This window comes from Schistocerca piceifrons, chromosome 7 (genome assembly GCF_021461385.2).
Source record: "Schistocerca piceifrons isolate TAMUIC-IGC-003096 chromosome 7, iqSchPice1.1, whole genome shotgun sequence".
NCBI classification, from domain to species: Eukaryota; Metazoa; Arthropoda; class Insecta; order Orthoptera; family Acrididae; genus Schistocerca; species Schistocerca piceifrons.
Window position 1 is genome coordinate 328922191 of NC_060144.1, and position 18179 is coordinate 328940369.

Here is an 18179-nt window from a genome sequence, read left to right on the forward strand (position 1 = left end):
CATCGCTAGTCTCACTGAACTCTTCTGAACTCTACATGTCATGTGTGGTCTAGCGTCTCCTTACCAGCAACAGGTCCCAGGTTCAAACTAGTCAATTCCCTAAAAAACACGCTCAGAGCGTCGTTGCACGAAAGTGGTAGGGAGACACGACTTAGAACAGACAGACACCACGCAGAATGTTAGATATGGAAAAACATTACGAACTGATGCACCAGACCTATACTACACTCCAGATGAAATGCTCTGCAGATCTCTTAGATCTATCAGAATTCTTCCTATCAACAAACATCTAATATTTTCGTATGTTTTATCCCTAGATATTCTAATTTTTATTTGTTCCACACAGTTTCCATTTCCGTCAGTAATCGTTCTAAGTACCTAAAGGAATTTACTTACTTCAATGGAATCTCGATGTTCGTTGTTTCTCATTACTTTGGTTTTTCCTGCATTCTTCTTCCTTCCACACTCTTCCCCATTTTCACAACTCCCCCATCATAAATAATAGTTCTTCCTCTTATTCTCCCTACACGATAGTCTACAAAATTAATAGTTTTTATCTTTCCTCTTTTTACTACTATGCCTCGTGATGTTTTTACTGCTGTACCTGTTAATTCTTCCGCATAATACAGGGCGTTTATAAATGAATATCGGGGATTTAACGCTTTATAATACTTATTATATTAAACTTACAGTTATAAATGATATGTCAAATGAAAGAGCAACTCAAACAGTTTTACCAAGAACCTTATGAATGTTCAATGTGAGCACCATTTGTCACACGCCACACATCAAGTCTATAGCAGAGTTCTTCCCAAACGTTGATATGTGTGTCTTCGGTGATTGTAGCAACAGCTCCTTCAATCCGGTTTCTTAATTCAGGGAGGTCTGCTGGTAGCGAAGGCACGTACACACGATCCTTGATGAAGCCCCAAAGGAAAAAATCGCATGGCGTTAGGTCGGGTGAACGTGGAGGCCATGCAAAGCAAGCCCTGTCATTGGCCCCCTTGAGGTGCTTGAGTACAGTGAAGTTCAACCAATCGCGTATTTCGCTTTGCCAGTTTGGTGGCGCACCATCTTGCTGGAAAATGAAGTTCTCTAGCTTCTTCCAACTGAGGGAAGAGCCATTGCTCTAGTGTACCAAGGTAAGAAGTGCCAGTTACAGTAGGTTCACCAAAAAAGAAAGGCCCATAAACTTTCCGCCGGGATACGGCACAAAAAAACACTTGATGTGTGCCGTGTGACAAATGGTGCTCACACTGAACATTTATAAGGTTCTTGGTAAAACTGTTTGAGTTGCTCTTTCATTTGACATATCATTTATAACTGTAAGTTTAACCTAATAAGTATTATAAAGTGTTAAAACCCCGATATAAACACGCTGTATTTCAAGAGCATTCGTGGCAAACAAAATCGTTACCTAACACTTCCCATGCTCGTCTTATCTGTTTCCTTTGAAAGGGTACAGTACCGCCCAACATTGAAAATAGGTACGAAATTCTTGTCAGAACAACACATTTTTTGTGTAAAAGTAACTCAATTTCAACTAATACAGCGAAGCCGGATACCAGTGTGGGAAAGAATGACAATTTATTTATTTAATTGATCACATGTGCACTCCCTCAAAATAAATCCCTACATCCAGTTTGGTGAGATCTGTGAAAGGAATGAATGTATGGTCGTCTGCTAACCACAGATAGTGAATCGGAATATATGATCATCTTTGAGTCGATCCTTTGGCTACCTTTGGTGAGACCAAAGAGATGGAAGTTACCAGAGCTTTGAGCGTCTGAAATGTGGCTGACCAATAAGGTAGCAAGGTGCTTCTCCCACTTCGAGAGAGGTGCGAGAGAATCAGAATACGGCCATGTTTCGGCACTCTGCCGCTGAACCTTCTGCTGTAAAGACCTGTTTTTTTGTTGTGCTCCGGAATGAAAGAGTGGAGGCATGGTATGGATGTGGAATATTTAAGAGTAGTTAGAATTAATAATTTCTCTTTCACAGGACCTTTTGTGGGGAAAATTACAAAGTGAGGCAGGTAATTTTAAGGGGATTGTAGTAAACCAACGGTCACAAAGAGCCCACGTGTAGTTATAAGTTGAGATACTTCCGTGAGCTTAAGCTGAAATATTTAAGAATTAATAGCGTGTGTACAATAAGCTGAAATATTTAAGAATTAATAGCGTGTGTACAATAAGCTGAAATATTTAAGAAATAGCGTGTGTATCATAAGTTGAAGTATTTAAGAAATATCATTCCGTGTGACGCTGAATTTAAACTCTGAGAGAGAATCAAGGTGAGTCGGCCGTTTTTCCAGCAACGCCACATGGCTTGCATTGCACAGGAAGACGTGCGTTTATCTCCAGAGTTCACAGTAGGAAAGTAGAATTACAAAGTGGGGCAGTGTCGTGTGAAACTGGGATAAATATTGATTGAAGTGGGAAAGCGGAAAGTGATGAAGTTGTAACCGTTCTTTGTGTAATATTTCATATTGTTGTGTTGTGTATGTCTTGTAATTTGGGTATGTGTGTTTTGCATGGGAGTAGCAAGGTAGTTTCGAAAGATTTGTGGGTATGCCTGTTCCTTCTGTATCGCTCGATCTGGAGGAAAGTTTCGTGAGGATTATTGTGAGAGGCGAAGTGTGAGGTATAATAAAAGATCCACCATCCGATCCAGGGAGTGCACTGTTGCAGTAAATAGATTACGAGACCATAGTATAGAGATTAACTAACGTAAAGCCATGCCCACTGGGCGGAATTTCTCATGTGATTTTGTTGTAGGTTGTAGAATTTGTGTGTTTAGGAATAAATCAAATAGTGAAAAGAGTGAGATTGGTGGCCTTTTTCATTAAATTGTATGTTATCGTAATGTCCCGAATTTATATAAAAGCCGTTAAATCAAAGACAAAAGGTAAATGTGGTATTGCCAGTGCGTAGTGTACAGTCAGTTCTATAAATCACTGATAGTCAGATGCGTGTTTCCGTTGCGTATTATTCATACAGGAGGATAATTTGTAACTAAATAGTAAGATACGAGAATTCATGTTGCTCGATAAATTAAGGAAGAATCCACTCGCTTGGCAAACCACTCATCTTGCAGGCCTGACTGCTTGATGCCACAGTATGAGAAAGGCAAGTGGGTGCCTCTCACCTTCTTACCAATCATTACCGTCACATTTTGTCCTCTGCATAGTGCCTTTGTATTCCATCCTTCCAGTCAACAAAAAAAGTTCTTCAAGGTTTTCAGAAAAAAAATGTTCAAATGTGTGTGAAATCTTACGGGACTTAACTGCTAAGGTCATCAGTCACTAAGCTTACACACTACGTAGCCTAAATTATCGTAAGGACAAACACACACACCCATGCCCGAGGGAGGACTCGAACCTCCGCCGGGACCAGCCTCACAGTCCATGACTGCAGCGCCTCTGACCGCTCGGCTAATCCCGCGCGGCAAGGTTTCCAGAAGGAAACTCCAAGGAACTGGGTGAAATTCCATTCGCCAATCAACAACATATTCCTGTTAACTCCTAAAATAGTGTGTAGTAAGATCTTCATAAACCTAATGCAATCCTTTATTTTTTCTTTCGTGAACGTAAATTTGTTCTCCCCCATGTCTTCATTTTTCTTTGAGACCTGAGTATAAGACGACACACAGCCTTTGCAAGGTGGAATATGGAACTAGTTGTCCTATAATCACTCTCTATGTATTGTTTCTTTGATAAAGGGACTGGAATGGTTTCAAATAAGTCTTCAGCTGGAATGCCCTCGAAAAGAAATTATCCATAAAGTCAGTCAGCCTAGCTACTACTACAGTTCCCAATGCTTTTAGTGTTTCAACTGATATGTTACCACAAGCTGTATTTTTACGCTTCCTGAGACTTTGAATCGCCTTTCCCATTTCCATCTCAATATGCTTGCACAATGATCCATCTCATAACATTTAAAGTCATTCTCCAGTCCTTGGCTTTTGTGATGTCCTTATTCTTTATATAACTCCTTTACATACTATTTCCGTTTCATTTCCACACATGATGTCATATTTCCATTTTCATTTATCTTGCACTGTTTGCTATCTCTTTTTGGCTCTTTGTAAGGTTCTATTAGTGTCTTCTAATTTATCTCGCTTTTCAATTTCAGTCAACAATTTACATTGACATAATTCACTCATATAAGCTCTGTTATTGTTATACTAATGTTATAAATAGTTTCATAACTACCGTTGTTTTCAGCTGCAGCAGTAACGAGTGTAGGTATTTTTGAAATATTTTTTTTAAATGCAATTCCAGCTCGATAAAAGGAAAATGTACTTTGTGCCGGAAGCAGACGCTAATTCAGACAAATTCTTTTAAGTTGTCGCTACAGGAAATGAGGAGTTGTTAGCTTAAACCTACAACTAATTTCTGCCGGCCGGAGTCGCCGAGCGGTTCTAGGCGCTACAGTCTGGAACCGCGCGACCGCTACGGTCGCAGGTTCGAGTCCTGCCTCGGGCATGGATGTGTGTGATGTCCTTAGGTTAGTTAGGTTTAAGTAGTTCTAAGTTCCAGGGGCCTGATGACCTCAGAAGTTAAGTCCCATAGTGCTCAGAGCCATTTGAACCATTTTTTGAACTAATTTCTCTTCAAATCATTCAGGTACGGACTTCCATAAGGAAGTCTGTCTCAGAGACTATTAGTTTAACTGTCTTCAGGAAAGTGATTTACTTTCCTCGTACCGTTATTTTGAAAATGCCTCTTAGCATACTGTCATACAAAGGAAGGGGAATTAAATCATTACGAGAGAGAAGCGACATCAAGTTTAAATAAGATCAATTTATATCCACGGAATTAGACTGCCTCTAGAACCATACGTTGTCACTGTAATAGAGCGCTGTGGATGCCTACGATACGGTCTCAACAACAAACAGAGTCGCAGTGGGCAAATATATGCTCACTACACGAGGGCACGCGATATCACTGTTTGGCATAAATCGATTCCAGCGACATGTGCCCACGGCGTCAGCTCACGTACTACTAGGGATTGAAATTGCGTGGAATATATCGGCGAGACACAAATCAAACGATTAACGGCTTATCAGACATGCTTCAGGCACGTACGGCAATAAAACGTACATTAATACAGCAAAGCTTTGCATATACTTTTGAAAAGCCCTATAACCTCCATGAGTAAGCGTTAGTTTCTCCACCTGGGACCCGTATTCATTTAAACTCGAGCAGCGGACATTCTTCTACAGTGCCATATTTAGCTACAGCTGTACGAAGGGATATCTATTATTCGATATTTCCGTTTTACTGACGATATTTATTGAGTGAAATTCTTCGAGAGGGAGCACATCATCATTTGTTTCGTTTGTACAGTTTTATTTTCTCAATAAACTAAAAGATGGGAACGCTTGATGCAATAAATAAATAATTCCACCTTTCAAGCCACATATTTTTCTATCACTTTATACAAGATTACGGAACAATAATACTGATTAATAATGCCCAAGTGCATAATGGTTAGCGGTTTTGGGCACTTATTCGTAAGTGTGTGTGTGTGTGTGTGTGTGTGTGTGTGTGTGTGTGTGTGCAGGCGCGCGCGCGCCTGCGAGAGCTTTACACCCCTAATATACGCGCCATCCGTAGAGCGTCTCCTTTTTTCGAGGAGATAATTAAACTTCTATAACTACACTTTCAACGTGGATGGCGTTCCGTCTCACTACACATGACAACAACAAAAACTCCTGGGCAACAGAATTTGAGTTTTTGGCATCTTATGTACTGAAATGGAACAGTATCTACTATGAAGAGCCAAAGAAACTGGTACGACTGCCTAATATCGTCTAGGGCCCCCGCGAGCACGCAGAAGTGCCACAACACGATGTAGCAAGGACTCAACTAATGTCTGAAGTAGTGCTGGAGGGAACTGACACCATGAATCCTGCAGGGCTGTCCATAAATCCGTAACAGTACGACGGAGTGGAGATCTGAACAGCACGTTGCAAGACATCCCAGATTTGCTCAATAATGTTCATGTCTGGGGAGTTTGCTGGGCAGTGAGGGTGTTTAAACTCAGAAGAGTGTTCCTGGCGCTACTCTGTAGCAATTTTGGACTTGTGCGGTGTCGCATTGTCCAGCTAGAATTTCCCAAGTCCGTCAGAATACACAGTGGACATGAATGGATGCGGGTGATCATACAGGATGCTTACGCACGTCTCACCCGTCAGCGTATGATCTAGACGTGTCAGGGGACCCATACCAATCCAACTGCACGCGCCCCACACCATTACAGAACCTTCACCAGCTTGAACAGACCTCTGCTGACATGCAGGGTCCATGGATTCATGAGGTTGTCTCCATACCCGTACACGTCCATCCGCTCGATACAATTTGAAACGAGACTCGTCCGACCAGGCAACGTGTTTCCAGTCATCAACAGTCGGTGTTGACGGGCCCAGGCGAGGCGGAAAGCTTTGTGTCGTGCAGTCATCAAGGGTACACGAGTCGGCCTTCGGCTGCGAAAGCCCATATCGATGATGTTTCTCTGAATGGTTCGCACCCTGACATTTGTTGACACAGCACTGAAATATGTAGCAATTTGCGGAAGAGTTGCACACCTCACGCTGAACGATTCTCTTCAGTCGTCGTTGGTCCCGTTCTTGCAGGATCTGTTTCCGGCGCAGCGATGCCGGAGATTTGATGTTTCACCAGATTCCTGATATTCACGGTACACTAGTGAAATGGCAGTACGGGAAAATCCCCAATTCATCGCTACCTCGAACTGCTGTGTCCCATCGCTTGTGCGCCGACTATAACAGCATGTTCAAACTCACTTAAATCTTAATAACCTGCCATTGTAGCAGCAGTAACAACTGTACCAGACATTCGTCGTCTTATACAGGCGTTGCCGACCGCAGCGCCGTATTCTGCCTGTTTACATATCTGTGAATATGCATGTCCATACCAATTCGTTACGCGCTTCAGATTATGTGGAAGGGATGGTCATAAAAGTATAATTCTCTCCTGAAATAAAATTAAATAAGTAAATAAAATTGGGTGGTTAATTTTTTACTTATTGATAATTTGTAACGTTACATTTATGTAGGCGAGCTACTGTTGCTCAGGTGACATCTGATGACTAATCCACGTTCGAATTCACTGAGCTGTCTTGCCGATTCTGCTGTTAGTCCTTCTCTACTGACAGCACAATACTCGCCGTGTTCTTTAAGTCCTTTGGATCTCTCTCTCGTGACACCTAGTGGTCAATTCCACGTTACATACGGGTTGTCCGTATAGTTTCATCAGATAAAGTACATACATGAAAAACACGAACTCTGCGTAACGTAGAGCGGGATGAAAGAAGATCTAGATATCGTCATGGATATTGTAACTGAATATCTTCTTGCGTGTGATGGTGACTGGTAACAATCGCTAGTGTCTTTCGCATGAATTTTCACTGCCTAGTAAGGTAGCTCGACGAGACTTCAATCATAAATAGAACGCACTGTTACAGTATGGCCGGCCGCTGTGACAGAGCGGTTCTAGGCGCTTCAGTCCGGAACCGCGCTGCTGCTATGGTCGCAAGTTAGAATCCTGCCTCTGGCATGGATGTGTGTGATTTCGTTAGGTTAGTTAGGTTTAAGTAGTTCTAAGTCTAAGGGACTGATGACCTCAGCTGTTAAGTCCCATAGTGCTTAGAGCCATTTGAACCATTTATTACAGTGTGGTAGAGGGGTTAATTGAAATAAATACGCAATGAGACGAAAAGAAATGTCATTTTTATCCAAAGACAATAATTACACCGAAGTCACCGCGTTTCGCGTGAGTCAAAATGATTCAAATGGATCTGAGCACTATTGTTTTTGTGACGGCTCCCTAACCCAAGGTCCTCGGCGGTACTTTTGGAGCAGCCACCACCAGTTGTATAAAGCGTGGGTAGTGACCAGGATGTAGCTATGTCTGTTGGCCGAAAAATAATTAATGCCAAGAATTGCGCCAGCTAATGAAGAGATAACTTATCTTTATTTCTGACGAAACGTGCACCAGCAATACAAGTCCAAGTAATATCCAAGAGTAATCCGTCTACTGAGCCTAGTCGAATACAATAGCAAATATCACACTGCAATGGCTCCGCTATTAACTCCACGAAAGGCTAGCGATAGACAATCGACAATAGACTGTCCGTCTCGGGACCAGCGCTCCTCCTTATATGCGAAAGGCAGAGGGCGCTGCGGACCCCGAGCTCAGCCATGGCGCGACCTCTTCCGTCGGCGGTAACGCACTGAGACGCCGACGGCCGCGACAGGAACTGTGGCCAGCGATGTCACGGTCAAGGCGCGCGTACGCGAGTTGGTTGGTTGGTTCCGTGGATACAAAATGGTTCAAATGGCTCTGAGCACTATGGGACTTAACTTCTGAGGTCATCAGTCCCCTAGAACTTAGAACTACTTAAACCTAACTAACCTAAGGACATCACACACATCCATGCCCGACGCAGGATTTGAACCTGCGACCGTAGCGGTCGCGCGGTTCCAGACTGTAGCGCCTGGAACCGCTCGGCCACTCCGGCCGGCTCGCGTGAGTTCCGTGGACATTAGAAAAGGTGGGAGGTTGTTCTTAATAGAGTGTGTGGCCATCACGGACGGCAATGCGTGCTCGCCAACATGCTCCCATACTGATCACAAGACTGGTTAGGAATTCTTGTGGCAGAGTGTTCAAACTTTTACAGGCGCGTTTGATAACTCATGGATGGTCTGCACGTAGACGAACTGCAATAGGCCCCCAAACGCGGCCCACATGTGCTCAATGGGCTTTAAGTTGGGGGAACGCGTAGGCCAGTCCATTAGCCGAACATCCTCTCGTCCCAAAAGCTCCCCTACCTACACTGCTCGATGCCGTCTCACTTTGTCATCCAGAAAAATGAATTCATGGTCGAACTGAAAGGAGTCTAGTGGGGTACACTTGTATGCAGCACCCGGATATGATAATAGTACAAATGTAAACTAAAATGTAACTATTATATTATATACGATGTATGTCTCTGACAGGCTTTATAAAGCGGATCGTTGACTGGGCACGACCGCAGAGCCAAAGATACTGCTTCTGGCCTGAGATTGTAGTGTTCTAGTAAGAGAACGCTTTGCGCACAGTAGTGGGTAGCTGTCGGTGAGCGAAAGAGGATGGAGTAGACAGTTTTTGTGGTGTGCTCTGGGAAGCCACCAAGTGTTAGATTATAATGTAGGAATTACGGGTACGTGTATTATTGGAAATAGGAACGTGGAGGCATAAATCTTCTCGCAAGCAAGGTAAAGATGTTAAACATCTATGACTTTTGTCCTCCCAACGCATTAGCGTAGATGAGTTGGCTGATAATTTCCAAGTGATGAGTATTCCCAGAACGTAAGCCGGCCGCTATGGCCGAGCGGTTCTTGGCACTTCAGTCCGGAACCACGCTGCTGCTACGGTCGCAGGTTCGAATCCTGCCTCGGGCATGAATGTGTGTGATGTCCTTAGGTTAGTTAGGTTTAAGTAGATGTAAGTCTAGGGAACTGATGGCCTCAGATATCAAGTCCCAAAGTGCTTAGAGCCATTAGAACCATTTTTGAACCCAGAATGTACGTAAACAGATTTCATGTAAAGGCTAGTTAGATATTTCCCTTTTGTAATGTTTCTAAGATTTGTTAACACAGGTGTATGTAAAAACTTTCTGGCAGATTAAAACTGTGTGCCGGACCGAGACTCGAACTCGGGACCTTTGCCTTTCGCGGGCAACTACTCTACCATCTGAGCTACCCAAGCACGACTCACGCCCCGTCCTTCCAGCTCTACTTCTGTCAGTAACTCATCTCCTACCTTCCAAACTTTACAGAAGCTCTCCTGCAAACCTTGCAGAACTAGTGCTCCTGAAAGAAAGGATACTGCAGAGACATGGCTTAGCCACAGCCTGGAGGATGTTTCCAGAATGATATTTTCACTCTGCAGCGGAGTGTGCGCTGATATGAAACTTCCTGACACATTTAAACTGTGTGCCTGACCGAGAACTCGAACTCGGGTGATGCAATCTGATAATTTGATTTTTATCCTTTTTTAGTGACGTTAGATAATACTTGCTGTATAAATCTCATTCTTGTGATTCAGTTACTAAAAAGAATGCAAATTTTCTGAGTAATGTAATTTAAATTGTCAGATGTTTTGGACAGCCAATGATGGGTCTTGAAGGGACCCGTCGTCGTTCTGTTCAGCCTCTACACGAGAGCAAAAACCTGCGGTCACACTCCACTCCAAAGGGGTTCGATAACGCCGAATGTTCGTGCACCCTTCAGTTTCCTTAGAGGGTTGGAAAGTACGAGGGTGTCAGCACTATCAAGGGTTGTCGAGAACATCTTCATCCTGTTGCTCTTCGCACTGTTTTCGAGCGTGAAATGTGTGTAAATCAACGCAACACGGATAGGAGTGGTTTCACTGACGATCTTTACAGCACCCCCTGAGGTCTTTTCGTGTCATTTCTAGTCGGCAGTTACAGCAAGTAAAAAAAGAGAGGGGGAGAGTGATGGAGATATATACGAGAGTGTGATAACCCCTTCCCTCGAAAATTTCTGCCCTTCATACCTCCTCTGTGTTACCACAGACGATGTGTCATTGATCTCATTTTGACTAAGATTGCAGTACATGCGAGGTGCCAATTTGTTTCCACCTCCCTGAGTGGAATGTATCAGTTCTATGTTCACCAACCTGCAGTCTTCTATAATTGTTGTACCCTGCGCAGAAAACAGCACCTAGGTCGTGAATCCGTTATCTTGAGGCTGTAAGAAACTCTTAGCAAGGAACTGATATTATGTGAATAATCAAATTTTCAATTATTTTGTTTATACGGGATGCCATTTGCTTTTCACTAGCATCACATGAGAAACTGTACAATTACATTCCACTATAGAGTCACAAATAATTTCCATTGTTCAACAAAATAATGAACTGCGTATTTTCGTAATTACTATCACACTATTTTCAAATAAATGTCTCAATAACCATACATTGATAATAAAGTCTTAACCTGATGCCGACCGCGGCAGACAACACGTGTGTTCTCCAACACTGCTGAACCAGTTTTGATCTTACAGCCGAACCACTTCGCCCGCCATCCAAGTTAGGCGCGATCCCAAGATCACCGAAGTGCTTCGTCTGCCTTTTCGTTTAACAGTTGTTTATTATTCTGCTGGTTATTAAAAGTTGCGAAATAATGGAATGATAGCACGCTATTGAGAGATGCTTCGATATGAAATGCAAGTAAATATGCTGTTTAGTTTTTCTAATATTAACACTTTGCAGTCCGGCGACACCACACTGGTGTCGTGAGCGAAACAGCAGTCAACGGCCGGCGACACCACAGTGGAGTCGTGAGCATAGTTTCGCGCAGTGGTCAGCGACAGCACTTTCGTATCTTTTTCATGCTGTTGGTGTTTCGTTTAGGCAACAATAAGTTACACACGTCAACAAGCTTTTTGTTTTTATAAGTACTTGTGCACTTTCATCATGGCAGACGAAAGAGACGATACGATTATTTACGATGAATGCGCGGTCGTCTTGTCTGACGTTCTTGACGACTTGGCCGATTGGGAAGAAGACATTGGATATCAACAAAAAAAATGAAAGTTAAGCATAATCGTCGGAAGATAGTGAAATACGTCCAAGAAGAATTCGGCGAACGCTACGGTTGCCAACTGATTCGGATGAATCAGACGAATTAGACAGAAACCGTGCAGTTCGTAATTGATTATTTTTCCAAAAAGTTGAAAGAAACGTTTAATATAAATCATAAGGAATGATACCGTGCTGCGGACAGTTAAATTTTATAGTGTACAATCCGTCGAAAATTACGAAATATGGCATACTCATTGGGATGCTGTGTGATTCGAGTACGGGATACATTTCTTCATTCAAGATATATTTCGGCGCCGGACAACTTTTAGGAAAAATAGTGATGGAACTACTGACACCTTCTTATGGAAAGTGGCATCACCTCTACATGGATAATTATTATAACAGTGTAGAACTTGCAGAGAAGTTACTTGAAAAGAAAATTCGACTTTGCGGAAAAATTAAAGCTCGCAAAAGTCAATGTGTTTGAAGCTTGTCAGCAACGGAAAGGTGACAAGCGCCCGGCGACAAGCCAAGTAATTGTAAGCAGGCTGTTTAGGTTTTTATGTTGGTAACGCCACGTAGCGCTCTATATGAAAATCACTGACTGTGCTGTGTGCAGTCTGTGGCTGGTTTGCATTGTTGTAGTGTTGGGCAGTTGGATGTTAACAACGCGTAGCATTGAGCAGTTGGAGGTGAGCCGCCAGCAGTGGTGGATGTGAGGAGTGAGGTGGCGGAGTTTTGAGAGCGGAGGATGTGGACGTGTGTCCATCAGAGAGAGTAAATTTGTAAGACTGGATGTCATGAACTTATATATATATATATATATATATATATATATATATATATATATATTATGACTTTTGAGGGTAGCTTTGAGGGATGAAGTAGTGAAGGCAGCAGAGGATCAAGTAGGTAAAAAGACGAGGGCTAGTAGAAATCCTTGGGTAACAGAAGAAATATTGAATTTAATTGATGAAAGGAGAAAATATAAAAATGCAGTAAGTGAAGCAGGCAAAAAGGAATACAAACGTCTCAAAAATGAGATCGATAGGAAGTGCAAAATGGCTAAGCAGGGATGGCTAGAGGACAAATGTAAGGATGTAGAGGCCTATCTCACTAGGGGTAAGATAGATACCGCCTACAGGAAAATTAAAGAGACCTTTGGAGATAAGAGAACGACTTGTATGAATACCAAGAGCTCGATGGAAACCCAGTTCTAAGCAAAGAAGGGAAAGCAGAAAGGTGGAAGGAGTATATAAAGGGTCTATACAAGGGTGATGTACTTGAGGACAATATTATGGAAATGGAAGAGGATGTAGATGAAGATGAAATGGGAGATATGATACTGCGTGAAGAGTTTGACAGAGCACTGAAAGACCTGAGTCGAAACAAGGCCCCCGGAGTAGACAATATTCCATTGGAACTACTGACGGCCTTGGGAGAGCCAGTCCTGACAAAACTCTACCATCTGGTGAGCAAGATGTATGAAACAGGCGAAATACCCTCAGACTTCAAGAAGAATATAATAATTCCAATCCCAAAGAAAGCAGGTGTTGACAGATGTGAAAATTACCGAACTATCAGATTAATAAGTCACAGCTGCAAAATACTAACACGAATTCTTTACAGACGAATGGAAAAACTAGTAGAAGCCAACCTCGGGGAAGATCAGTTTGGATTCCGTAGAAACACTGGAACACGTGAGGCAATACTGACCTTACGACTTATCTTAGAAGAAAGATTAAGGAAAGGCAAACCTACGTTTCTAGCATTTGTAGACTTAGAGAAAGCTTTTGACAATGTTGACTGGAATACTCTCTTTCAAATTCTAAAGGTGGCAGGGGTAAAATACAGGGAGCGAAAGGCTATTTACAATTTGTACAGAAACCAGATGGCAGTTATAAGAGTCGAGGGACATGAAAGGGAAGCAGTGGTTGGGAAGGGAGTAAGACAGGGTTGTAGCCTCTCCCCGATGTTGTTCAATCTGTATATTGAGCAAGCAGTAAAGGAAACAAAAGAAAAATTCGGAGTAGGTATTAAAATTCATGGAGAAGAAATAAAAACTTTGAGGTTCGCCGATGACATTGTAATTCTGTCAGAGACAGCAAAGGAGTTGGAAGAGCAGTTGAATGGAATGGAGTGTCTTGAAAGGAGGATATAAGATGAACATCAACAAAAGCAAAACGAGGATAATGGAATGTAGTCTAATTAAGTCGGGTGATGCTGAGGGAATTAGATTAGGAAATGAGGTACTTAAAGTAGTAAAGGAGTTTTGCTATTTGGGGAGCAAAATAACTGATGATGGTCGAAGCAGAGAGGATATAAAACGTAGGCTGGCAATGACAATGAAAGCGTTTCTGAAGAAGAGAAATTTGTTAACATCCAGTATTGATTTAAGTGTCAGGAAGTCATTTCTGAAAGTATTCGTATGGCGTGTAGCCATGTATGGAAGTGAAACATGGACGATAAATACACTCCTGGAAATTGAAATAAGAACACCGTGAATTCATTGTCCCAGGAAGGGGAAACTTTATTGACACATTCCTGGGGTCAGATACATCACATGATCACACTGACAGAACCACAGGCACATAGACACAGGCAACAGAGCATGCACAATGTCGGCACTAGTACAGTGTATATCCACCTTTCGCAGCAATGCAGGCTGCTATTCTCCCATGGAGACGATCGTAGAGATGCTGGATGTATTCCTGTGGGACGGCTTGCCATGCCATTTCCACCTGGCGCCTCAGTTGGACCAGCGTTCGTGCTGGACGTGCAGACCGCGTGAGACGACGCTTCATCCAGTCCCAAACATGCTCAATGGGGGACAGATCCGGAGATCTTGCTGGCCAGGGTAGTTGACTTACACCTTCTAGAGCACGTTGGGTGGCACGGGATACATGCAGACGTGCATTGTCCTGTTGGAACAGCAAGTTCCCTTGCCGGTCTAGGAATGGTAGAACGATGGGTTCGATGACGGTTTGGATGTACCGTGCACTATTCAGTGTCCCCTCGACGATCACCAGTGGTGTACGGCCAGTGTAGGAGATCGTTCCCCACACCATGATGCCGGGTGTTGGCCCTGTGTGCCTCGGTCGTATGCAGTCCTGATTGTGGCGCTCACCTGCACGGCGCCAAACACGCATACGACCATCATTGGCACCAAGGCAGAAGCGACTCTCATCGCTGAAGACGACACGTCTCCATTCGTCCCTCCATTCACGCCTGTCGCGACACCACTGGAGGCGGGCTGCACGATGTTGGGGCGTGAGCGGAAGACGGCCTAACGGTGTGCGGGACCGTAGCCCAGCTTCATGGAGACGGTTGCGAATGGTCCTCGCCGATACCCCAGGAGCAACAGTGTGCCTAATTTGCTGGGAAGTGGCGGTGCGGTCCCCTACGGCACTGCGTAGGATCCTACGGTCTTGGCGTGCATCCGTGCGTCGCTGCGGTCCGGTCCCAGGTCGACGGGCACGTGCACCTTCCGCCGACCACTGGCGACAACATCGATGTACTGTGGAGACCTCACGCCCCACGTGTTGAGCAATTCGGCGGTACGTCCACCCGGCCTCCCGCATGCCCACTATACGCCCTCGCTCAAAGTCCGTCAACTGCTCATATGGTTCACGTCCACGCGACATGCTACCAGTGTTAAAGACTGCGATGGAGCTCCGTATGCCACGGCAAACTGGCTGACACTGACGGCGGCGGTGCACAAATGCTGCGCAGCTAGCGCCATTCGACGGCCAACACCGCGGTTCCTGGTGTGTCTGCTGTGCCGTGCGTGTGATCATTGCTTGTACAGCCCTCTCGCAGTGTCCGGAGCAAGTATGGTGGGTCTGACACACCGGTGTCAATGTGTTCTTTTTTCCATTTCCAGGAGTGTAGTTTGGACCAGAAGAGAATAGAAGCTTTCGAAATGTGGTGCTACAGAAGAATGCTGAAGATTAGATGGGTAGATCACATAACTAATGAGGAAGTATTGAATAGGATTGGGGAGAAGAGAAGTTTGTGGCACAACTTGACCAGAAGAAGGGATCCGTTGGCAGGACATGTTCTGAGGCATCAAGGGATCACCAATTTAGTATTGGAGGGCAGCGTGGAGGGTAAAACTCGTAGAGGGAGACCAAGAGATGAATACACTAAGCAGATTCAGAAGGATGTAGGTTGCAGTAGGTACTGGGAGATGAAAAAGCTTGCACAGGATAGAGTATCATGGAGAGCTGCATCAAACCAGTCTCAGGACTGAAGACCACAACAACAACAACAATGACTTTTGAACACTATTAAGGTAAATACATTGTTTGTTCTCTATCAAAATCTTTCATTTGCTAACTATGCCTATCAGTAGTTAGTGCCTTCTGTAGTTAGAATCTTTTATTTAGCTGGCAGTATTGGCGCTCGCTGTATTGCAGTAGTTCGAGTAACGAAGATTTTTGTGAGGTAAGTGATTAATGAAAGGTATAGGTTATTGTTAGTCAGGGCCATTCTTTTGTAGGGAGTATTGAAAGTCAGATTGCATTGTGCTAAAAACATTGTGTGTCAGTTTAGTGACGATCAGAATAAGCAAAGAGAGAAATGTCTAAGTACGTTCAGTTTTGGTCAGCTGTTTGAAAATCAAATAACGTAAGGGGTTTACCAGTACAGTAATTCATTAATTTTTCCAAGGGATCGTTTCATAATCCGAGTTAGCGCTGCCGGCGCCAAGCGAATAAATTTGTACGAGACGTGTGGACGGCCAACTGTTAAGAACAGAAGATTATCATTTTGGCGCGAAATTTCCGAACGCAGCACCCAATGGCGGGGAAGGACAACTTAGGCGGTCGTTCTCGCAATACTCATACCGAGAAAACCATCTGTGAGCGGTATGTCACATCAATTTTGCGTCATCTTGCCATTGCAACCTTCTCATCTACTCTAAGAAGAGCTTCTTGTAATCGAATATGATGGCTGTAAAGCCAATTTTACACAGTGTGTCTGGCTTCTTTTGCTCGGCTACCCACAAGAAAAACGAGTGATTAGAAGGCTGGCTGTCGCGGTTCTTCTCTATCGGAGAGACGTTAAAAGAAGGGGTAACATGTGAGGAAGAGTGACTGTAACGCCCTTGTCTTTGTGTAACACGTCCCCGGTGGCGTTGGGCAGAACCGTGGTGAAATTTCATACCAATGTGACATCATTAACCCATGTTACAGCTCACATAAACATCCGAGCTGTGGCCCTTTTTTCGCGTGTGTCGACACCTCGCTGTTTAAAGTGTTGCCGAGACCGAGGGTGGCATCGTAGGGCGCCACACTTCCGAATTATTACAGACGAAGGTTGCAGACACCTCTGTGCATAATTTAAACTCACTCATCGCACTGGGAGGCAATAACTTGGTAATTTTGTTGTGCAGTGTAATAACTCGCTTCCCGCAAGAGATGGTCGCTGCAACTGGTAAGACCTGTAGTGACACATTCTGTGACGCACACCAAAACGCCCCACATCTCTCGCTTGCCGCTTGGACACCCCTGGCTACATGCTCTCGTGCTCCCATTCTTTCCACCCGGTAGTTAATAAGTCATGGTACTTTATTCATCTCATAAATACACTGAAGCCCCAAAGAAACTGGTATAGGCATGCATATTCAAATACAGAGATATGTAAACAGGCAGAATACGGCGCTGCGGTCGGCAACACTGTATAAGACAACAAGCGTCAGACGCAGTTGGTAGATCGATTACTGTTGCTACAATTGCAGGTTAGCAAGAGTTAAATGAGTTTGAACGTCGTGTTATAGTCGGAGCACGCACGGTGGGACACAGCATCTCTGAGGTACGACCATTTCACGAGCGTACCGGTAAAATATCAGATCTGCGACATCGCTGCGGCCGGAAAAGATTCTGCAAGAATGGGACCAACGACGACTGAAGAGAATCGTTCAAATGACAGAAATTCAAATCTTGCGCACACTGTTGCAGATTTCAATGCTGGGTCATCAAAAAGTGTCAGCGAGTGAACTACTCAACGAAACATGACCGATATGGGCTTTCGGAGCCGAAAGCCCTGTCGTGTACCCTTGATGACAGCACAACACAAAGCTTTACTCGCCTGGGTCCGTCAACACAGACATTGGACTGTTGATTATATATATATATATATATATATATATATATATATATATATATATATATATATATATATATATATATATAACTTCTGCACAATTTCACTGCAGTAATGTGTTCATTGTAAGTAAGTGTGTGTGTGTGTGTGTGTGTGTGTGTGTGTGTGTAAGTACAATCTAGCTTCTGCACCATTTCAGTGCAGTAATGTGTTCACTGTAAATGAGTATTGTAGTAGTTGTATTACATGTTTATTATCTTATAAATAAAAAACTATTTTTATTTTAAATTCAGTGCATTAGTGTTTGTAAAATGATTCTTTCATATAGTATTCATTAAAAAATGACGATCATTCCACTTGGGACCTGTGGAATGGTACATTAGCTTAGTTGTTTGAGTTGTAAATATTTGTCACGTATTAATGTTTTTCTGACATATTCTACATCCTGGAGGACCTCCTCACT

At 43.6% G+C, this 18179-nt stretch overlaps 1 protein-coding gene across 1 annotated transcript in view; it reads right to left on the bottom strand.

The window, feature by feature from the left end:
- LOC124805673 (ankyrin repeat and SAM domain-containing protein 1A-like) overlaps window positions 1-18179 on the bottom strand; it is a 183521-nt gene that overhangs the window by 164163 nt on the left and 1179 nt on the right. The gene's annotated exons all lie outside the window — the stretch shown is intronic.